At 38.4% G+C, this 22,552-nt stretch overlaps 1 protein-coding gene across 2 annotated transcripts in view; it reads left to right on the top strand.

Moving 5' to 3' along the window:
• The window catches only part of USP6NL (USP6 N-terminal like), a 143,795-nt gene that overhangs the window by 52,130 nt on the left and 69,113 nt on the right, over window positions 1–22,552 (top strand). The gene's annotated exons all lie outside the window — the stretch shown is intronic.

Raw genomic sequence — 22,552 nt, 5'->3', positions numbered from 1 at the left:
GCTTTACACCCACTTTGCTTATACCCGGGCAGCTGGATGTGGCTGGAGAGTACACCACCTCTGAATAGTTGTACTTTAAATTCCTGATCATGAACTTTAGGTGGGCTTTTAATGCTGCCTGGCAGTCATACCATATTATTCCTACTTCCTTCATATCGGTGACTCTCTCAGTTCCCCTGCCTTTCTCAAACCTTCAGCATCTGTTTACCATATCAGTTCTCAGCTGATTACCATCTCCTTTTTTAACTGAGAAACTTGAAGCATATTGCTTCCACGGACTAACAGACTCACTGTCAGTTCCTCCATCACATCAGCTGAACGCATGACCTCTGCCTGTTCCTGCCACACGTGAGCTATCTGCTCCCATGTAAAGCTAGCCCCCTCCTTGTGCACTAAGCTCTCTCTCCTCATACGCTCATAAACATTGCTCACTCAGCTCTCTGTTCTTTCCCTTGTCCTCAGTTTTCTTCCTCTAATGCATCATTCCCATCATTATACCATGTGCTGTTATTTCTCTCATCAGATGAAACAATACTTCATTTGACTCTGCTCCTCTTGTCGGCAGCTGTTCCATTTCTCTCTTCCCTTTTGCAGTAAATCTCCTCCAAGGAGTTGTCTGTACTCACTGTCTTCAATTTCTCCTCTTCCACTTTTCTTTTAAATTCACTGTAGTCAGACTTTCAGCCCCATGACTTCAATTTAACATTGGCAGAAAGTCAATTTAAAATTTGCTTTTAAAATCATAAGTTTTATTTGAAGCGGAGTGTTATTCACAGCACTTTAATTTCCTTTGCTAAGTATAATATATTTAGAGAAATGTGTAGATTTACCATCCATCCATAGTTGCTATGGTTATATCATAAAGAGGTATTAAAATGGTAACAAATTTTAATTGCTGCTGTATCATATTGGGTACCATACTTGCTGGCTTTGTACTGTTGGGCTCCATATGTCTTTTTTGGTGACTGTTCCTTAATCTTTCCTACTACTAAGAAGTTGTCTAGTTTTGACCAAGCAGATGGTTTCAAGTTTCTCTCTAATATGTTGAATGAAGTTGTGAATGAATAACTGAGCTGAGTGAGCATGAAGACAGTTAGCATGCAGGAAGTTTAATGTAGAAGGACAATAAACTATTCAGCAAAGTTAATGTGGTGTATAATTAATGATATCCATAATTGATAATGAGTTATATGCTTTAGCTTTGGTTGTCTGTTAAAAGTTCTTCTGAGGATATGGAGTTGCACTAGAATTCTTTTAAAATTCTCTAATTATGATCCCTCAAGGCCACCTTCTTTCATGCAAGGATTATAAAAAATCTAGGTCTTCAGTTGGTTATACCTATGAAACTGAGAGCCAGATTAGTTTGCTCAAAAATATTGAATATGATCAACTTGTTGTTGTTTTTCAGTCTTTTATATAATTGTAACATATATAATAAGAGACATTCACCTGAGTGAGTAGTCTTGTGGACAGGTTATTGGTTATATCTGACATAGTTGCCCAAATGCCATCACTTTATTTCCGGCACAAGGAAACATGGAAATCCAAGTTAGCCAGAGGAATGTTACTACAGGGAGAGATTTGAATTCAGGTGTTGTTATGCTTGGCAAGTTACTTATGACATACCTACCAGATGATCCCAATAGACCATACTCAGGAATTACTGGACATTGTCTTGTAACAGCATATTCTTTCCATTCAACAAATATAATTCCACGAACAAAATATGGTTGTAGACTAATGTGGTAGCGGGGGAAATGAAAAAAGCAAGGAATGATTGAAAAACAATATTCAGAAATTAGTGAGAAATTACATGTAGAGGGGTGAAAGAAAAAGAAATGTGAAAAATGACTCTAAGCTTTTGAACTTAGGGTCTGGCATGGTGATGCTATTGGTGGAAATAGGTAAATTAGGAAGCGTTTCTTGAAAGAAAAAAAATGTTTCATTACTTTAAGGTTAAGAATATGTTTAATCGGCATGCTTCCTCTTGGTGTGAATGAATTCTCTGCATAATGTGAATTGTATTACACCAACATAAAAGAATTTCTTTATCGTATTCCCACCCTAAAGGATATTACCAAACTTTACCAAACCTATGGTTGCTATTGTATCCTCATATATTCCATTTTATACTCCCTGCCTGCCCCTCTCCATAGATGGTATTTCAGGAACTAGTCTTAAAACCATGTACAATTCTAATGTAGGTGGCAAAACTCTAACCCCATTGAAAACAGGAATTCAACATAAAGTAGCATTATTTCCTTATTTTGACAGAGATTATAATTAGCATTTTAGGACTTACGGTAGTATCTGTTGACAGTTCTGAGGTATACACTTAAGAATGACTCACTATCCTGACTCACTTGTTCAAGTTCACTGTCATTCAGAAGCCCTTTTATTCTGCTGTTCTTTTTCTGGCTTTTATTTTTTTCCTAATGAATAGAATTATTGTAGTAAGTCTCACATTGCTGAATATAACCTTTGTTTTCTCTTAATTGGTGTGTATATGCCACGCCTCTAGGCATAGTCAAGTCTTTTGCTTATGATGGCTGGCATTTTGTTGTTTAGTCTCGGCAGGAAGTACGGTAGGGTGAGAGTTGGTAGTGTGTAAGAGCCGTGAGACAGCAAGGTCTGTGGTTAATAGGGTGAATGTGTAAATACTGTATCATTTACTTCAGTGAAAATATGCACCTATTGTTTGGGAATGTACTATAACTTTAGTTGTACCCAATTAAAGCCTGTTCCAGGAAGTACCATCAAGTCTCATAAATATTTCTGCTCAACAATTGAGCTGGCCCATTTATTTCAAAGAATATTTGATCAAACAAAATTCCAGGGAAGTAAATAGTCCTTGAGTTTGTGATAGGAGCTGACCAGTAGCTTAAGACTAGATGAATAGACCTAAACAATCCATTATAGAACTACTTACAGATGTTAACATACAGTTAGATGCCCAAGATTTGGAGACTGAGAGGCCTGGGTGTGATTTGTGGCACCACCACCTTATGGCTGTGTAATGGCCAGTGCCACCCTCGCTAAGTCTGCAGTGGTTCCTATGTCACTAGGGTTTTGATTAGGATTAAATTAGGAAGTTCTCGTTCGTTCATTTAGTCATTCAGTAAGTTTAGTGAGCATCAGTTTGGTGTCAGGCACTGTATCGCCACTGGTTTACAGTGGAAAATAAAATGACATGGACTGACCTCTGGGTCCAGTGGAGAAGACAGAAAGCAAGCAAACAAACAGATAATTTACAGTTGCGGTATTTCTGTCAGGAAGATATCAAGGCACCGTAAGAGGACCACTGAAGGGGCAGCTTCTAGATTGACAAGGGAAGAGTGGCAGGAGTCAGCCAGCCAGTCAGCATAGAGGGGAGAGCTCCGGCTGGAGCGAACAGAATATTCCATGGTCCTGACGCAAAAAACAGAGGTGGGGTGGTGGCGGTGTTACTAGGAACTGAAAGAAGGCCTGCGTGGGTTGGAGTATTGCTTGCAGATGGTGAAGAGTGGGATAGCTGTGGCTGACCTGTGTGGTGCCTGGCCCAGGGGGCGTGATTAGTGTCAGCTGCTATCATTGTTCTTACTATAATGATCCTTTACTTTATGTAGAGGTTACGTTATGGGCTGTCAGTTAAAGCCTTGAAGGAAGCTAATAACTTCCCAAGTAGATGCCGTGAAGTCAGTGCATTAAACTCGTGTATGCTGTTTAGAGAGGGCTCAGGCCCTCACTCAGAGCTTGTTGGTGATGATTTTTCATACTGTTCACATAAATTTAGTTACTTGAGTTTTATAACAGCCTAGAAGTAACAAATTGGGGCATGAATTTAGAGGTTCTCCAAAAGACAGAAAGCAGTTACAGTGTAATAAAAATAAAATTTAAAGTGATTAGTGATGGTTAAAAATGTGAGATGATGAAATCTTTTTTTCAGATTTATTGAGGTATTGTTTCCATACAGTGTAATGAATCCACTTGCAGCATAGCTTGATGAATTTTCATAATTATATATAGTCACATAGCCAACCATATCCTGCTATAGAAAAGTTCCATCAAGAATCCTAAAAATTCTTATTTTCTTGTGTTTCTCTGCCGTGGCCACCAGCCTCAAGCAGCCACTGATCTGCTTTCTGTCACTATAGTTTTGTGTTTTCTAGAATTTCGTGTAAATGGAGTTGTACACTATGAAGTCTTTTGGTTTGACTTCCTTTTGTTCATGTTATTGCATGTATTAGCAATGTGTTCCTTTGTATCATTTTGTCGACTGAAGAAAAATTGCACAACCTAAAAGTGGAGAACTATGTTTTATTCAGTGGACATACTGAGGACTTCAGCCTGGAAGACAGGCTCTCAGGTCGCTCTGAGGGACTCTTCCGAAGAGGTAAGTGAGGAGCCAGGATATGTAGGAGTTTTGAAGCAAACCAGGTATTTGGACATCAAAAGCTTTCAGCTAATTAAAGAAAAAACAAGCACCTCAAGTTAATGAATTTAGCCAGTCTGGGCTTCTTGAAGTCATTCCTTTGATATGCACCTTAACTAGCTAGGGCCAGTGTCCTGTTTTTCTCCATCCTGAATTCCCTCAGGGTACACAGTTGGGGGCTGCTGCAGTGGCTGATGGCTTGATGGCCGCAACATCCTTCATTTACTGATAAATCAGGACATTCTTTGCTGACAGTTTAGTAGTATTCCAAAGTAGAGATTAACCACAATTTGTTTATCCATTCACCAACTTATGGACATTTGGGTTGTTTCTCATTATTGGCTATTATGAATAACACTTGTATGAACATTCACATAAAAGTTTTTATGACTGTATGCTTTTGTTTTGGGTAAATACCTTTTGGGTAAATAACCAGGAATTGGATTACTGGGTCATATGGTAAAGTTAATGTTTAACTTTTAGAAGCTGCTTCTACTCTTTCCTAATGGGGCTGTACCATTCTGTATTCTCACAGCCCTGTGTGAGGGTTCTAGGTGCTCCACACCCTCTGCGAGCTTGATATTGTTCATCTTTTTAGCTTTAGCTGTGGTGGATCTCAGTGTGATTTTAATTTGCATTTCTCTGATAACTAGTGATGTTGAGCATCTTTTTATATGCTTATTGGCCCTTCGAATATCTTTTTTGTTAAGATATCTGCTTGGTATTTTAAGAGTCTGTTAAATCTTTTGCCCATTTAAAAAACGTGCTGTTTATCTTCTTATTTAGTTGTAAGAATTCTTTTTATATTCTGGGCACAAGCTCTTTGGCAGATACTTTACAAGTATTTTCACTATCTGTGGCTTGCATTTCGTTTTCTTAACTATATTTTTTGAAGTTGAGATTTTAGCTTTGATGCTCTATTTTAATTTTAATAAGATCTATTTTATAAATATTTCTTTTATAGTTTGTGCTTATTTTAGTTAAAAGAAATCTTGTCTAACCCAGTGTCACAAAGATTTTCTCCTGTGTTTTCTTCTAGAAGTCCCATAGTTTTTGCTGTACGTATAGATCTGTGATTTATTTCAAGTTAATTTTTGTGTACTGTTCGAGGTAAGGGCCAAAGTTTATTAATTTCTCCCCATATAGATACCTAGTTATTCCAGCACCATTTATTGAAAAGACTGTCTTTTCCCCATTGAATCATTTAGACTATGAGACTTTGCTATCATTTGTAACCATCTTCTTTCACCAAGAATTTAAGCTTGACAACAGTGCTTATTCAAATATAAATAAATCCATCTTGTATTCTTACTGGTAAGTATATATTTTAGGATGTTATAAGAACAATGAAGGGAACTGCTTTTCAGGGCTAATTCAAACTAATGAGGGGGTGTTTGTTGGTAATGTAGAAGTGATGGTAACTTCTTAGAATCTGTCAAGTTCTAAGGAAGAAAGTTCAGTAACCAGTTATGATATATAGGAAAGTGATTTAGAAAAATATTAGTGTGAAGGTGGGCTTGCTTATATTCACAGACTCTAAAAGGAGACCTGAATCAATAAAAGAAAAATCTACAATGGCTACTGATTTTAATGAGAAAGAAAAGATAAAGGAATTTACACAAAATGAAGTAGCTGCTTAAAGGTGCTCTTTGAGTTCAAGGGCTTGAATGAAAGGTAGAAGAAAAGATTTGTAACCAGTGAATGAAAAGAGTAGTAGGTACTTACAAAACCAGTGTCAGGAAGGATCAAGCGCAGATGAATTGACATCTGTGAATAGTGTGGAGCATGTCAAAAACATCTTAAGAAGCACAATTTGGTACCTGAAGGTCACTAATGACCAGATAGGCCTGCTGTTCAGGGCAGGTCATGTTGTGTAAACGTGAGAGTGAGAGAGAGAGAGAGAGAGAGAGAGAGAGAGAGAGAGAGAGAGCATCTGAGTCCCAGACTCTTTTGCATCCAACTGCTTTTCTGTTTTGTCAAAGCAAAGTTATCTTCAAACAGATAAGGGAATGGACAGAAATGAAACGTAGTTGAAGCCCAGTGTAGGTTAGAAGGTGGTAATACCCTTTAAGTCAGGACTTTAGGTTAAGTCGAGTAATATAGTCTTGGACGGTTTTGTAGTAATTGTGAATAGTCTTGTAAGGGTAATAAAACATGGAGAAAGTACCTGAAGAATGGACTCAGAGAGGAGAAAGGGGAGACTCTGGTAATTAGAAATGATTGAGTTTCATGATAATTTGAATCAGAATTCTAGCTTGATTTTATTAAATAATGGCTTATGAATGCATTTAAAAGGAAGCGATCTTTAGGAGCTTTTCTGGGTATAATAAGAATAAACTAATGCAACCTCCTTCTTTGTTGTTGTCACTGAATAGACCACCTAAAGAAATGTTAGAGATAGGTTTTATTTGGGTGTTAGAAAGGTATGTGATAAAGTCTTCTAAGATGCCACCATAGACTAGAAGTAATTGGTCATGTAAGGATTTTATAATGATTGATGGATCATGTTTAAAGTAATTTATTTATATCAGAGTGAAGGTCTTTGCCAGTGTGTCCTAGGTTCTTAGCTTATTCAACAGCTTTTCGGTGGCTAGAATAAAAACTCAGTTATAATCATTGGATTTATGATGGAAGGAGGAGGGTACAGAGTTGACAAAGCTTATAAGATTATGAAATGGAGATTTACAAAGATCTTACAGGCTAGAATAGTGGACCAAAATGAAAAAAAAGCTTGACTAAAAAAGATAAAATGTCAACCTCTACATAGCAATTGAGACAGCTCCTAAGAGGAGGTTGAGAGATGTTACATATATGCTAAATTGGAGCGCATTACGTTGACTTGCCAGCCTGGTTTGGTTGCAGATCAAGGGCGGTAATAGAGCTGTTGTTCTCCTCACCTCAGACTTTTTCTGGGCTGTCATGTTGGATTTAGGTGTCACATTTCAAAGGGGACTTTAATAAAATGTCATGTGTGCAGTGTGAATATATCAGTGATTTGTATTTATGGGTTGTCATGTGCAAAAGCCCAATTTTGTTTAGAACTAAAAGGAAAACATTTCTAATAATAATTAGAACGTTTTAAGATGGAAGGGGATGACTTGTGAGCTTGTGAGAGTTCATCTCTGGAAGCATTGAAGGTCACTGCATTTAGAGTGACCACTTATTAAGAATGTTATAGAGGGAAGGTCATCATTTGGGGAGGTTGAGCTGGATACATTTTGAGGTTCCTTTTAACTTTTCTTTTTAATTTTGATTTTTACTTAGGTACCTACACAATCAATTTTATCAATCTTAAAGACTTTATTCATAATTAGTGTCTTATGTTTATATGGCACTTAAAAGTTCTGGAATACTTTTATGAGCCTGATTAAATGGGATGTTTGCAAGAATTCTACAGGTTGGACAGGAGATTTTTACAATTTTTAGGCAGCTGTATCTTAATTTAGAATATGGCTTCTGGGTTCTCGACAGTCTGGGCTCTGGCACCTGGCACCTGGCTGCGAGACCTTTGGAAATTTCTGAATGCCTTTGTTTTCCTCATCTGTAATTTGGTGATAATAATAGTGACTACACCGTAGGGTTGTTTGAGTTTACATATGATCATTGCTTGAGAATATACGCCTAGAACATTATGCTTAGCTTAGAGCAGTACCTGACACGTTGTAGACGTTTAGTAAATGTTAGCTAAGCGCTTGTTCTTATCACCGTGTATCTCTTGTACAGGTAAGGAGACTGAAGCTCACACAGGTTGTGGCCCAAGTTTACATCAATAATAAGTGGTAGAGAAGTTATTAAGAATTCTGTTGAATTGGATTTAAAAAATGGGGTAAAATTACTGGTATATGGACAAATTTGTGAAACAATATTGATTTCACTTTAATTTATTAAGACTTTTGTGAAATTATTGACCGTAGATTTTAGGAAAGCTAGGGTTTTTGTGGGTGTTTACGTATATACACACATTCCAGACATAATTCAGTAGGAAGGCCTTTTCTAAAGCATATTATAAATAAAGATAACCACATTTCCCACAAGATTTATGGTGCTTGATAGGGTTTGAAGGGAAGTAGGCAATTAACTTTGGTTTCTATTGGCTTTCCTAGTGCCAAGCAGCTTGAGCTTCTGATTTCTAGATGTGCTTAGATTTCTCGAGGAACATAAGTCAAACTGAAGGCATCTCCTAGAAGAAAAATCCACATCGGCTCTCATTTATAATATTGAAGTAAACAGAAGAATGATCTCACCAAAACTCTGTTCTATCTTTAGATAATCACCTCTTAGAATTAGTTCATTAAATGCTATGTAGTTTTCTGGTCTAGTTAGAAACAGTTTAAGTTGTGTAGTAACACATCTCTTAGGGTAAGGATACTTTTATTCATTTACAGGGTTGTAAACATCTTGAGGGCAGATACTGTGTTTCAGTATTCTATGCTCCTCAGTACTTGCAAAGAGCTTTGCACGTAGTGAGTCTGTGAAGTTGTCAAAGCATTGATGGCTTTATTGGAAACCAAAGAACCCATTAAATTGGTTGTATTAAAAATGGTCAGTTAAAGTAACTTGCCATTCACAGTGATCTGTTGCCATTCACAACAGATTATAAATGTAATCTATTTGTCAGCAAGTTTATTAAAGTTATGTTCTTGAAAAGGACTGCAGTTGGCAAAAAAAGCAGTTGGCAAGATCAGTGTCATAAGGAAGATATGAGTTTAAATGAAAAAAATACCCTCTAAAGGGCTTTAAGGGCATTTCAAAAACATTATAAACACAAGTTTATAATGTTTTGTGGAAGAGAATTTTTCCCGGCAGGGTGGAGGGGGGAGGGGGATGGTTCAGGCAGTAATGCGAGCCACGGGGGCAGCAGGTGAAGCTTCCCTTGCTTGCCGGCTGCTCACCTCCTGCTGAGCGGCCCGGCTCCTAACTGGCCGCAGACAGTCCACGGGGGCGGGGCGGGTTGGGGACCCCCTGGTGTAAGACATCCATTAAAAAACCACCCAGATTTGTCAGCAATAAAAATCCCCTCTGGTAAGTAACTGATAGGAAAGTTGTAGTGTGAGTTGCTGAGGCAGATTCTCCTGTCAGTTTTGTTGTTTGGCTTGTGCTTATTTTTAAAGTATGTGAACCAGCCCTAAATAGCATAAAATATAATGTATTATCCTTTGTTTAATTTTTGCAGTTCTCAGTAAAGCGCTGATCCTTTTACAGATTATTGTGGTAGAGGGCCTAGTCTTCTAGCCATATACCGAGAAAATAGAATATAGACCCTTAATCTCCTCTTCCTGCGCTGACACAGACCCCCTGCCTGCATGGGCTGCTGGAGGTGAAAGTATTCATTGGTTTTCATTTGGTCACAGGAAAGAAGAAGTTTTGCATTTGACAATAGTTTCTATCTCTTTGAATTTCTGTTCTTCCTTTCCTTCCTTTAGAGCAGTAAAGACAACTGGAAGGTGAATCCATTCCATCAGGAAAAGCTGAGGTGGCCTTGCACTTGAGAGGTCTCTGGAGACTAAAATAAGGGACCATCTGCTTGTGCAGAAGCAGCTATGTTGGAGCAGTAGTAAATCTTCAACCTTTTCCTGAGAAAGGATTTTTCTCCTATTAATTATCTTTACAGTTCTTAAAACTTTTATGTGTTATGTTTTGATAAGGTGGCACATGTACATGGTAAACAATTCAAGGTGTACTGAAGGTTATCCAGTGAGAGATAAGTGTCCTTTCCACTCATCTCCCCCAGGACAACCGCCGTTAACTTTGTGTATTTATGTACATCCCTGACCCCAGTAGTGTGTTATACACACTGTTCTGAGCCTTGCCTTTTTTCTCCCCTCTAGTATACCTTGGAGATGAATCCAAATCAAATCAGTACAGAATATTGCTTCATGATTTTTAACAGCTGAATTGATGAACATTTATGTCGTTTCCAATCTTTTTTGCTGCATTGTGAAGTTGGTCATGCTTATTTACTCATAAAAGAGGAATTTGGTTTACTGTTCTAAATGCATTCTGTAATTTCAGATAGTTTACTCAATGAGTAGGTAATAGTGCTTTCTAAGAAATACTTTCCACAATGAGAAGGATGGCAGGTCTTTTATGTAAAATGTATTTTTATAGTCAGTCTCCTGGAGTATGTGGAAATTGGCATAACTCATCAAGTACAGTATTCTGGAAGAGGCTTTGTCCCATTTAATGACTCTTAAAAGAGTTTTATTCTTTGGCTGCTGTGTAAAAAAAATGACTTTGAACCTGTATATAAGTTTTTGAGGTAAATTGAGGGTGAGGCATTGGAGTGGGAATGGGATTTATAGGTTACTGTCAAGAAACCTTAAATGTAAATTTTCAGGATCTCCAGACAAGGTGTTAACTGGAGCCTAATGGCAGCCCTTTCCCCTTTTCTCTCATCAGTCAGTTGCATTTAAGACTTGTTTTGTTTTTGTCTTTAAATCTTGAATGTAATGGTGCAAGTTTCTTTTGGAAATCTATCCGCTACTACTGCTATTTTTCTCAAATATGTTATATTCATTATTAGGAAATTAATGAATACATTATATAGGCACTTCATAATATTAAAGGAAAATATATTTGGATGTGATTAGACTTGTTTTTAAAATTTGTGTTTTGAGCAGAATTTTACATCATTAATAAAAGACTTACAATTACCATTCTCTTAGTCATTCAATTCTGAATGACCCAGGTAGTAATGAATGACTACCTCGGTAATAATGATATGTTAATGTATCAAAAGATGAGTTGTTGGTAAGTTTATTTCATTTTATTTATGGCCTCAAACTAATTTTTAATCCCCAAATCTTTTCCTTTGCTTATTTTCCTGTGTATGCTTAACTTTTGCACCAAGAGATTACCTTCTGTTCCAGTGGATGGGTGGGATATTATGAAAAGAGAAGGGGAAGGAAAAACGATAAAAGTTAAAAGACCTGTCTTCCCTGCCCAACATGACTGTTGCCATAGGTGCTATTGAAATAGCTGTACTGTCACCATGGACTCCAGCTTTTTATTAGAACGTCACGGCTTTCTCCACTTGTCCAAATGGTGAGTTTCCACCATTCTTGTAAGACCTGGGTCACATGTTGCCTTGTAGGTAAAGTCTTTTTCTGACTTTGCTTTTTTCCTGTTGGCTTCTCTGTAGCATTTAAAAAAGATATCTATTGAGGGGCATTTATCACATTATTTACAGTTGATTATTTTTCTGACTCAGAAAACTGATTTTTAAAAATAAATTTATTTATTTATGGCTGCGTTGGGTCTTTGTTGCTGCACGTGGGCTTTCTCTAGTTGCGGTGAGCGGGGGCTACTCTTTGTTGTGGTGCGCAGGCTTCTCATTGCGGTGGCCTCTTTTGTTGCAGAGCACGGGCTCTAGGTGCACGGGCTTCAGTAGTTGTGGCACATGGGCTCAGTAGTTGTGGCTCGCGGGCTCTAGAACGCAGGCTAAGTAGCTGTGGCACACGGGCTTAGTTGCTCCGCGGCATGTGGGATCTTCCCGGACCAGGGCTTGAACCTGTGTCCCCTGCATTGGCAGGCGGATTCTTAATCACTGCGCCACCAGGGAAGTCCTGAAAACTGTGATCTTTTTGAAGAATTATGTTTTATCCATATGTATTCACAGTGCAATGGCAATAAATTATGCTCAGTAATTTTTGAATTAATACATATTGGAAGACTTAATCCACCTCATTTTTCCAAGGGAAAGCTGGTATTTATATTCTTAATCTGACCTTCATTCACTTACATGACTGATTATTAGATATTTCAAATGGAATTTTTAGGTATCCATAGAGATACAGCAGAGTCATTTTGATGACTGTAGATGACTCTCTTCAAAAACTGTTTCATAGCTTTTCATCTAAAACCTCATAAAAAAGACTGAGGAGCAAGTCTTTTCTAGTCAGCATACTCTTTTATTAAAAAACTTAAAATGTGTTTGGAAAATTAAAAAAAAAATTTTTCTAACATATATAAATATTATATTTTTTATAAAAGCATATTTTATAATAAAAGTAGTATATGCCTATTATTGACCATTCAAAAAATACAAAAGTGCAAAGAAAAAAATAAAATTACTCATATTTCTTCCTTTCAGAGGTTAAAATGTTACCATTTTGGTGCATTTCATTTCAGTCTTTTTTTCTGTTCATGGTGTTTTTGTTTGTTTGTTTGTTGATGATTTGGTGCTTGGTGTTGGGATAACTGTAGGCTTCCGCTGGCACACTTCTGGTGAGATCCATCAGTTAAGACCTCTGTGGGTCACCTCTAGAGGGGCTCATGCTGTGTTACTGTAGCAGACCCCTCAATTCAGAAGTACTTCCAAAATATTGCCAGGTTGTTTTCTTTTTGAAGCCATTCAATTTTTTGTTTTGCTCAGTTTTTCTTCACCCCCCTCCCCCCGCCCCATTTGATTTGGTGCGTTGGTGACAGTGCATAGGGACAGGCGCCGGCCAGGCAGTGGGGCTCCCTCTGCGGCAGGTGACCAGCTCTCTCACTCACACACGGGCTGGTTCACACTCACACCTCAGGGACCTGCTGGTAGTTATATGCCGTGGCCTTTAGGATAACTTGCTCCAGTATTGAAACTGAAATGTTAAAAACTGACGAATGCCAAGGATGAGCTGGGGCAAATCCTAGACAGCAAATCCTGAGGAACCTTGTCTTCGAAGAGTAGACAGAAGGGAAGGAATTAACACAAAATACTGAGAAAAAGTAGCAAGGGAGGAAGAAGAAGCACCGAGGGCAAGGTGTACAATGTAGGCAGAGTTTCAAGACCAGGGAAATATTTTGCATTGTTCAGTCCAGCTGAGCTGTCACAGGAACGATCCCCTCCTCTTTCAGGCCTTCCTCGACTCACTCAGCCAGCCTCGATTGCTCTCTCTGTTTTGCTCTCACAGCGCATGGCGTGTCCTTCTCCTGCAGCCTTTGTCGCCATGTGGCATGAGTCCCCCGCTGCTTGCCAGGCTCCCCGAGCGGCTCGCTCTGCGCCATGGTCCTGGGCACCTGGCTGGCCCTCCATCAACGCTGCTGAATAAACACATGGCTACATACACTGTGCCTACTTTCCCAATTTTTCAAATTTTGTCCAAGGGTAAAGCTAAGGAAACTTTATTACCTACTCTGCTGGTAGCCAACAAAATGCCAAAAATGAAGAAGATTTGTTTCTTGGTCCTAGATGGTTATTTATTGAAGATAGGGTAATATTAGTGTACTACTGTGCTGATGTTTCTCTAACTCAGCTTGAAAATGCTTTTACTTATATTTTGGTACTTGTATAAGTCAAGAGTTAAGAATTTGTGAAGGTGTTTGATCTTTCTTTAAATTATGCACATTTATGTTCCAAGATGATATTCAGATTGGATTGATAGAATGCTTTTAGTAAGTGGATGTTTTGTGAAGCATCTGTGCCACCATTGAAACAATGATGTGAGAACTTCACTGCCCATTCCTTTAGCTTTGGTGAACAATGTCTATTTTGTTTTATTAAGGTGTCTTTGTCAGGGAAATACTGAAATCTTTGTACAATGTTTATATACTACCAAATGCCAGTAGGAGATGTGTTGGGAATATTATTTTTTAAAGTTTGGTATACTTTAGAGCTAATGAATCTTTACTCTGAAGAACATCATGTGTTGTATATAGAAAAAAATAAAGACGTGGTTGAAAGGGTTTGTAAAAAAGAAAAAAAGTGTAGGACTGGATTATAGTGAGTAGACGGTATGAACGAAAAACCATGTAAGATGCGACTGGTGTGGAGCCCCTGCTTCCTTGTTTCCTGCCCAGGGTCTGGCAGTTGGTAACTAGTAAAGCATTAAAAAAAAAAAAAAAAAAAAAAAAAAAGCTTAATTGTATAATTGTATCTAGTTGTATATGAAAACAATAGTTAGCTGCCTCAATTTAAACTTTAGAAAAACTTGCTTCCTTGTTTATAATAATCAGATACTGTGACAATGCATTTTATATCCTTAAAACTCTATGGCAGCTTTATGGAATCAGTGAAGTGAAACCTTGGAAGCTTGGGTATCTAAAAGTGTACAGGAATAAGTAACTTTGGAAAGTAATCATTTTCAGATCTAGGAAGACTTTTCTTTTTATTGGAGTAGGATATTCACTGTGGAAACACAAGAACAGTAGTTTCGAGCACACTGGAGTCAACTAACCCACTTCCTGGTGACTGTGCACCAGTTTCTAGGTAGTGTAGACCTTATTAGTTTAGACACACCACACACACACACACACACACACACATTTTCTCTCTCTCTCTCTCTCTCTCTCTCTCTCTGGCATAATGGGCAGGTGGACACAGACTTTGGAGCCTTTCAGATGTGGGTTTGAGTTGAGCTCTGATGATAATTTAGCCTTGGACAAGTTGCTTGACCTCTACGTTTCATTTTTGTCATCTGCAAAATGTAAATGATAATAGGGTTGTTTGAATATTAAATGAGGTTTTCTGTACACCTAGCACAGGTTTAATAGGTATTAAAAGCTCAGCAAACAAGTGTGCATTGGTAACAGGCAGGATAAACTGTTCTTCCTTCCTGAGTGATCTTCATTTTCTCCACAGCTTTTCTGGCCTCTTTTCTCTTCAGAAACACATTGGCTTCCTATTGACTGTAGGGTATTTCCTTGGCCTCTTGCCCTTGTTTAATGCTATTTTGATGATACCTGTTGACAAATCCTCTTGATAAACCTTTGTTCATTTGCTTGCTATTTTATTTATTCAAAGACCATGTGGAGTGATTAAGAGCGCTCTGAAGCCTTATTGTCTTGGTCTGAATGCCAATTCTCCAACTTCAAAGCTGTGTGATCCTTGCAAGTTCATTAACCTAACAATTTTCTTGTCTCTTAAATGAATGATCATGATACCTACCTCGTAGTTTAGATGTGAAGACATTAAATGAAATAATATACATAAGACTTTTAGATTGTGCAGAATAAGTGCTAGCTATTACTTATGAGCCTGGCTCTTTGTTGGTACTTAATGCATCTAGACTCCTGATCAATGACTACCCCTGTATGTATAGCAGTTTTGATGTTTGTTGTGTAATATGTATAGATCACGTTGCTAGGATTTGTTAGGTGAAGTGTGTTGTATGTTGTGAGAGTTACGTGGTGTTATGTCAGAGTTTAGAGCTCTGTCTCTTTTTTTTAAAAAAATAGATTTATTTATTTATTGGCTGTGTTGGGTCTTCGTTGCTGTGTGCGGCTTTCTCTGGTTGCGGCGAGCGGGGGCTGCTCTTTGTTGCAGTGCGAGGGCTTCTCATTGCGGTGGTTTCTCTTGTGGAGCACAGGCTCTAGGCGTGTGGGCTTCAGTAGTTGTGGTATGCGGGCTTCAGTAGCTGTGGCTCGCGGGCTCTAGAGCACAGGCTCAATAGTTGTGGCACACGGGCTTAGTTGCTCCAAGGCATGTGGGATCTTCCTGGATCAAGGCTCGAACCCGTGTCCCCTGTGTTGGCAGGTGGATTCTCAACCACTGCGCCACCAGGGAAGCCCTGTCTCTCTTTTTAATGATTGTATGAATGACAGCTTCAGTGTGATATGAGCACTTACATTTATTGTATCCCACATTGCTGGCTTTTGATGGCCTTATGTTCCAATTTGAACCTAAGGGCCATTTGGGGACCAAATACTTGCATAGCTTATACTTTTGTTTATGTATTAATGCAGTTCTTCCTGTTTACTACTCAGTTGTTATAGGTAGTACTTAGTTCTTGTTTTCATGTGTCATTTTGGGCACAATTTGGTTTTTGCATATTTGCATTTTTGATTTAAAGAGTAGAAAAGTTACCTTTGGGTTTAGAATAAGGCTTGCCAAACTATCTGTGGAATTAGTTATTTGCTATTAGGGTGAGCAGTCTGTGAATTCTCTTTGTCTTACATCTGGTCCACAAGAATTTGCTGTAATTGCATCATTTGTTATTAATACCCATTGGGCTGAATTCAACACAAAGTTTTTTTGTAATTAATAAAATTCTACATGCTTACAATTCCGAATGAGCTGAAAGAGTTGTGAAAGTTAAGGAAATGAAGTGGATTCAACAGAATTCTTTCTGTAATCATAGAAATTAATCGTGAAGACATTTGACTTAGTATCTACTAAAACCATAAAGTATTTTAGTAAAGTTAGCTTCAGTAATTTGGTGATTATCCTGTCAATTTTTTTGGCCTGTTTCTTGATCATTTCCTGTTACTATCCTAAAGTATTGATACACCACTTAAAATGTAATAGAGGAGGTTATGATCACAAAGAATATTTTATATAAATGGTTCTTGGATTCTACACAACACCATTGGTCTCCATTTTGCACAAATAATTGACAATTTAGTGTGATAAGATTGGAAGGCTACTGGAACCCAGAAAACAACTGTTAAAATTCATAGGAATCACAAATAGATTTGTTTCTAAGAAAAGAAATGTAAGGACTAGCAGAGGTGAGAAGAAATAGAAAAAGATCACTCACTTATACTTTAACAAATAGTGTGGCGGTTAGAAACAGGGCTTTGAAGTCAGACAGCCAGACTCTGCTCTGCCACTTACTTCCTGTAGGACCTGAATCACTTCGCCTCTTCGAACATCACGCTCCCTGTGTGTAAACTAGGGAGGGTCATAAAGCTGACGGAGTAGGTTGCTGTGAGGTTTATGTGAGTTTATGCATAGTAAATGCATGGTAAATGTCTGGTACGTATTAAACCTGCACTAAGCAGGTTATAAAGTATCCACAAGCAAGGAGTTGTCACACACCAGTCTTGTGTCATCTGTTACTACAATCATGCTCTCATGCTGCTAGAAAAACTGCTAAGGTGTAGTCTTGAGTTTGCCAGCAATTGTAGGCAGGTTGAAGTGAGTAAAATGACTCATATGCTTGTCTTGGTTCTAGGTATCTGTTGTTGGCAATTTTGTCATTCAACCCTGCTGCCAAATGTGGAAATTAAACTCACATTCAACAAGTAATAATTATGTTTCTCATTAGTAGTAATGGTATTTAAACATTGTTACATCACTTCATATCCTTTTTCTCTGTGAATCATCTTACACATAAACGTTGGAGTTACTAGTCTGATTTTGGGAGTTCTAGGGAACCAGTAGTAATGCTCTTTCTTTTTGAGAAGTAACACAGGAGACATTGACAGATGGAGAGCAAAATCCTTTGGCTGATTGGAGGGCACGTTAGATCTGAAGTGGAAAGGGCTTATTAGCCTCTCTTGACTTAGATTTACCCACCGGGTGACTAGCACAGCCAAGCAACCCCAGGCCTCCCATCAGGGCAGGTGCTTTCCTGCATAGAGAGGATATCAGAAGGGATGTGCCCTTCTGATGGGGTGGCTGGGTGAGAAAGCGAGGAGCTCAGCCAAGCCCATCCCCAACTCCTCTGCTCCCGAGAGAGGAGTGAAGGAAGTGTGGGAGGGAGTTGGGAGTGTTTCTCTGGCTGAAGGCCCTCCATGTGAGCTTGAAGCATGATGGGGGCACACGGAGCTGAGTGAGCTGGAGCTTCCAGTAAAGGAAGTGAGACAGTGATGGTCTGTGAGTAGGTTGGGGAGCTGGAAAAAGGGGAAGTGTGAGGTTGGAACACAGACATAACAAACAAGTCTCTGGTTTCTTTCATCTTCCAGTAGCCACATAGTACCTACATACACTTATTCATGAATGTATTCATTCATTCCTTAATGAATATGAAGGTCTTGCAAATAATCAGAAGTGCTCATCAGAAATAGATTGTGACTTCTCATGTCTGAGTCCTAATAATATTTCAAATGCTACCTTGAAATAGACTTTACAAAAAAACAATAAAATGTATGAAAAAGGTAAGAGTCTTTAGCAGAAGCATATATTTTCTTTCTTTTTTTTTTTGCAGTAAAGCTATATCTGGAAAACAGCTTATAAATCTAATTTTTAAAATAAGTTGATATATTGTGTTTACCTGGTTGAATAATTCACATTAGTAACTAATTTTGAGTAATTTTTCAAAAGAAATACTTAGTGAGCAACTACTGTGTGCTGGGCACTGTGATGGATATAAGAGATACCAAGATGAATGAGATACTGTCTTTTGTTCATGGAGATTACAGTTTAATAGAAGTGACATGGAAGTAAGTATATTCAGTAAATGGTTGTGGGTAACAGATGGTAAATACAGTAGATCTAAAGGCCAGTTCTACCAGTAACCAATTCTACCTTTATGGCAATGGGCATTGGTAAGGTGGATCCTCTAGTAGGTCTGTAGTCATGATTAAATTTTAGGGAAAAAAATTATCCTGTTATAATGAGTCCTTGTCAGTAATTGTAGGACTTTAAAATTATTTTGTTTCTCATCTTTCTAGAATTCAGGAAGCAAGTAATAGAAGCCTTCCCTGGAATTGTTGTTAAAATTATGATTTAAAATATTTTATTAGTTTTAGAAATATTAAATATCTACCTCATGCTGGGTGCTCCGTGTTTAAAATATTGGAGATGGTCCTGTTCTTACAGGTCTTAAAATATATATGCTTACAAACAAAACAACATACAGACAACCTACCAATTATAAAATGTTAATCTTTTTATTTGTAGAAGCAAGAGAAGGGCCTGGAGAATTGAGAGGTCTCTATGAAAGGGAGGTGGCGATGGCAGTTGGGAAACTGTTGGAAGAGAACTCGTTTGAGCAGTAGATGACAAACGTGCTAACACGAGGACTTTGCTTTATCTCTCCTCAACCCCATCACTCTCCTTGCTTGAAAGTTGGGCTTCTATATAAGAATTTGTTTGAAGAAATGTGTTGTGCACACTGAATGAAAAATTTAAAAATGAAAACATGATATAATAGAAAATGCTGATATCATGCTACTAGTGAGATAATAGAAATATTTTGAATGGAAAGGTATAAATCATATTTACACTGACAGTTAAAAGCTAAAATTGAAGAGCACTTAGGCTTATTGTTTGAACACTTTTATTGTATCAGACAGTGCTTATTACCAGAGGAGTATGAAGATGTACGTGGAAGCTTGTGTGGCTCTTTTGAAGTGGAAAGTGGGGCATTTCTGAGGACTTTTGGGTTTATGGCATTGGTTCTTTCCTGTATTTAACTTTCAGCCTTTGGCTGTCCCTTCCTTGATCATGATTAGTTACACTATTTTTATAATTGCAGCTGTGATCAGAGTCTTGTTGTTGTGTTGTTTCCAAGTTAACATGGACAGAGGGAAGGAAGCCAAATGATTTTTCTGAGATTACTACTCGAGTGGGGGAAGGAAGAAGGAGAGAAATGGGTTTTTGAGGTTGTACATTTTTGATACGACACTTGTTTAAGGTGGAGTTAGCTGAGCTGTGAGAGGTGGAGGTGGGACTGTGCTGGAGGGCGCAGGAGCATGGATTAGGGTAAAAGGGACAGGAGATTTGGGATCAGTGCTCACAGGACCACCAGGTGGAGCTTTTGGCTAAGGATGTGAAGCTCTCCCAGGATGCTACCCAGTAATAAACTTTGTTGTGGGGAGAGTAGGTATACGTCACTTTTAAGTGTCCGTATTGAATTTCATCTCTCACAGAATAACTAGTTAAAATAAGTGGTATTTCAGGTTCTCTTGTGACTGGTGTGCCTTCCTTTATTTTGTTTTTAGTTGTGTTTTGATGTTGATCTGTTTAACTCGGCTTATTTCTCCTCTGAGCGTTCCCTTCAGCCTTGGATCTAGAGCATGGCAAAATAAATGCTGACGTTTTTAGCAATGGTGCCTTTTAAGATTTTATCATTAGAAGAATCTTTATAATTGGTGTATCTTAGTCCAGAGTATTCTACGAAAGCGATCACAAATAACTGAAACATTGTTTAGGCACCATCGATACTTAGGGCCTCTTTTGGTTGAAAGCTGAGATGGAATTAAAGAACTCAGATTATAGACGTGGGTAATTCACTCAGATCATTTCAGGAGAAGGCATTTGCTTTGTGTACATGCATTGAGCAGGAGAGGAGAGCCAGCAACCGCAGCAGCAGCTCAGAGGCGGGCTAGACTCTCTCTTTCTTTTTTTAGGCTAAAAGGTCTCTCTGATGGTGACTCTGCTTTGTTCTGCGTATTGGGTACCGTTTTCCTCTCTGAAGCATCTTTTTCTCAGCTTACTGGTAGTTTCTGCTTCCTCTTTTTTTTCAGCTTGCCTTTGGTTACAGTAACCTATTAAGCTCTTTACCTCATAATGTTTCACCTTTAACTCTCATTACAAATTGACTCTCTAGTTTATCCTAGTTTGAATTCCTAAGAAAGGACTAGTTGAATAAATTATGTTCGTGCATTGGGAAACTTTACAGCTGTGAAAAAGGTTGAGGTAGATCCACTGGTATATTGGACCCAGCCTGAACTATGCGTCTGGTGACATCACACTGGTACCTTGGTAAGTGGCTGCCACAGTGGGAATATTCGCAGCATAGAAATTGGCAGATGCCACAAACCAGGGCTCACAGCCTAAACTTCTTCCCTGCAGGAACTGGTTGCTAAGGCTTTATTGGTGTTGATATGCATAAGCTCGAAGATGTACTGTTAAGCAAAAAAGAGTAAGATCTAGAATTATTTATAGAATGGTTCTAGTTTTTAAATAGAAAAGGGACATTTAAATATATGTGTATGTGCATACATACATGCAGATTCTTGTATAGTGTGGAGAATACTTTTGGGAGATAACGGTGGCTGCTTCTAGGAAGGGGAGACTTAGGTTTGGAGTGGGGTGTGTGGAAGTGTGCAGATCAGAGTTCAATTTTAGATGCTTTGTGTATAGTTGATTATGAACATTAAAAGCCAATAAAATCCTTATATAATCACAGTGTCAGTAGTCAATATAATTTACTTCAATCTCAAACATTATGATGAAGTATGTAGGAAGGAAATATAATCCTAATGTTGAAAGTGTCAAGGTCAGATGAATTCACTTTTCCCATATGTATCAAATTCATAGCCATGCCCCTTAGTACATTGCTTCATATTTGACCATGACTTTTATCACTCTCTACTTTGTTCTGAATTTTCTAATAGTCTTCTTATCCTCTTTTTGGTGTCTTTCATATGTAAGCTTTCACTGTCTCGCTAATAATATCTGTGATCTACATGTTGCCTAGAATCCGCTTTCTTCTTGAAGACACCTTGTATTCCCTATTCTAATGCAGGGTGGTCACTCTCTAGGCAACTACACAGTTAGCTTCCTGAGATTGCATGGATCCTGTGTCTACCCCTTTTTTTGATTCTGTTAAAAAATTTTTCTGACACTTATTAAAACAATAAAGAAATCCCTATAAATAAGAGATTTATAGTCAGTCAGTCAAGTGAGGGCCTTGGTGGATAGAAAATTACTAAGAGGAGACTTCAAGGATGGGATTCTTGCTAAACCAACTTAACAGGATTTTTGGTAGAGGCAGGCCAGTGTTACCAGATATCAAGGGTCGGGGATGAGGAATCTGACCAGATATCAAGAGCAAAGAGATGTCAAGGGTGGGGGGACTCTCACTGAACTGACTTAGCAGGATTTTTGCTACAGCTGGGCTAGGCAGGCCAAAACAGGACTCAAGGCCTAGTAAAGAAGATGGTTAAAAGTTTGGACAAGGAGAGAGTCTTTGTCAAAGAAACATTGTTTAGGCAGTGAACTCTGAATCATTGTACTAGTTTCCTCTTGCTGCTGTAAGAAACTATGACAAACTTCGTGGCTTAAAACAACAAGATTGATTCTCTTACTGTGCTGGAGGCCAGAAGTCTGAAATCAGTTCCACTGGGCTGAAGTCAGCAGGGCTGATTCCTTCTGGAGCCACTAGGGGAGAATGGGCATCCTTGCCTTTCTGAGCTTCTGGAGGCTGCCTCCTTTCCTTGGCTCATGGCCCCTTCTTTCCTCACATCACTCCAGCCTCTTGCCTTCATCCTCACACCTACTTCCTCCTCTGACCTTCTTGACTGCCTTTCATAAGATTCCTGTGATTGCGTTGTGCCCACCTTCACGATACAGGGTCACCTTCCCACCTCAAGATCCTTACTTAATTACATCCGCAAATTCCTTTTGCCATATTAGGTACATCCACAAGTTCCAGAGATTAGGATGTGGACATATTTTGGGGAGTCATTCTTCAGCTCACCCCACCTTGTAATATCTGTAAACATTTTTACTTTTTCCTCATACCGAATCAGTTGTTTAGCTTGGTATAG

The sequence above is a fragment of the Delphinus delphis genome, chromosome 2 (assembly GCF_949987515.2).
Source record: "Delphinus delphis chromosome 2, mDelDel1.2, whole genome shotgun sequence".
Lineage (NCBI taxonomy): Eukaryota > Metazoa > Chordata > Mammalia > Artiodactyla > Delphinidae > Delphinus > Delphinus delphis.
The sequence above is the reverse complement of the archived record's forward strand: the minus strand, read 5'-3'. Positions and strand labels throughout refer to the sequence as shown.